The sequence below is a fragment of the Cebus imitator genome, unplaced genomic scaffold (assembly GCF_001604975.1).
Source record: "Cebus imitator isolate Cc_AM_T3 unplaced genomic scaffold, Cebus_imitator-1.0 Scaffold265, whole genome shotgun sequence".
Classification (NCBI taxonomy): Eukaryota; Metazoa; Chordata; class Mammalia; order Primates; family Cebidae; genus Cebus; species Cebus imitator.
The window spans coordinates 1,149,599-1,151,068 of record NW_016107580.1 but is presented as its reverse complement, the minus strand read 5'-3'; the positions used below and the strand labels follow the sequence as shown (position 1 = coordinate 1,151,068).

The 1,470-nt window shown below is 39.6% G+C and overlaps 1 protein-coding gene across 1 annotated transcript in view; it reads left to right on the top strand.

Annotated features, from left to right (window-relative positions):
* SWAP70 (switching B cell complex subunit SWAP70) overlaps nucleotides 1-1,470 on the top strand; it is a 90,243-nt gene that overhangs the window by 41,066 nt on the left and 47,707 nt on the right. The gene's annotated exons all lie outside the window — the stretch shown is intronic.

Below are 1,470 nucleotides of genomic sequence, written 5' to 3'. Positions count from 1 at the left end.
GCTCTTGTTACCCAGGCTGGAGTGCAATGGTGCTATCTCGGCTCAACACAACCTCAGCCTCCTGGGTTCAAGCAATTCACTTGACTCAGCTTCCCGAGTAGCTGAGACTACAGGCATGCACCACCATGCCCAGCTAATTTTTGTATTTTTAATAGAGACGGGGTTTCACCATGTTGACCAGGATGATCTTGATCTCTTGACCTCGTGATCCATCCACCTTGGCCTCCCAAAGTGCTGGATTATTGGCGTGAGCCAACATGCCTGGCCGTCTCTCTTTTTTTAACAAAATTTTTCTTTCTTCTTTTTTTTTTGAGACAATCTCTCTGTGTTACCCAGGCTAGAGTGCAATGGTGTGATCTCAGCTCACTGCAACCTCCCCCTCCTGGGTGCAGGTGATTCTCATGCCTCAGCCTCCTGAATAGCTGAGATTACAGGTGCAAGTTTCCACACCTGGCTAATTTTTGTATTTTTAGTAGAGACAGGGTTTCATTATGTTGGCCAGGCTGGTCTCGAAGTCATCCGCCTGCCTTAGCCTCCCAAAGCACTGAGATTACAGATGTGAACCACTGTGCCCTGCTGAATTAGATGCTAGAGTTCCCAGTACTTCCCTTTATAGGAGCATTTGCACATAACTGTTTGTCTTCCTCCTTGCACTAGAAGCTCCTTAGAGACTATGTATGTCTCATTTTATGTGGGACACCCCCCCTCCCATATGCTGACTGACCTGGATAGTAAAAGACAGGATCTAGAATAAGAGTCTGGAGCAGCAGTTCAGCTCAAAGACACATTAATGTGGACATTGCTACATTTTATACAAACAGCAAAGATAATCTTTTCCTTTGATTTTGTACACAAATGGTTGCATTCTGTGTATACTGATTAGCATTTGTTTTCCCCCCTAGTTTGTCTTTTTGTTTATTTTATAATATGATATATACAAAAGAATATATGTAGGATATATGACAATTACAAAGCATAATAAAATGAACTTCTGTGAACCTACCACTCATCCTGGGAAACACATCACTAATATTGTTGCCCCAACCTCTTTGCTCTTCTCTTTTTTCATTTCCCTGCCTCCTCCCGAGAGGAAGCCACCATCCTGAATTTGATGTGCATTTTCCTCTCACACTAGAACAAAGTTTTATGTATATCTGATGTATGATTAATTTTTGCTCTGGAGACATAAAAATAGGATCATGCTCTATATAGTCTTTTGTGACTTGTGTTTTTCACTGGATATTGTATAATTCTTCCATGTTGTGTACCTTCACATCATATCTTGGTGATTGTTTCACATTAGCACGTAAAGAACTCATGCAATTTTTATTTTTATATTTACTCATGCTGTTTTTTTTTCTCTTTTATTTTTACTCATGCTGTTTTTTTCTTGTTACAGCTGTTTATATGGTCAGTGCATCATATAATTTAATAAATACTTTGCAGCATTTTTTCTTTTTTTTTTTTAAG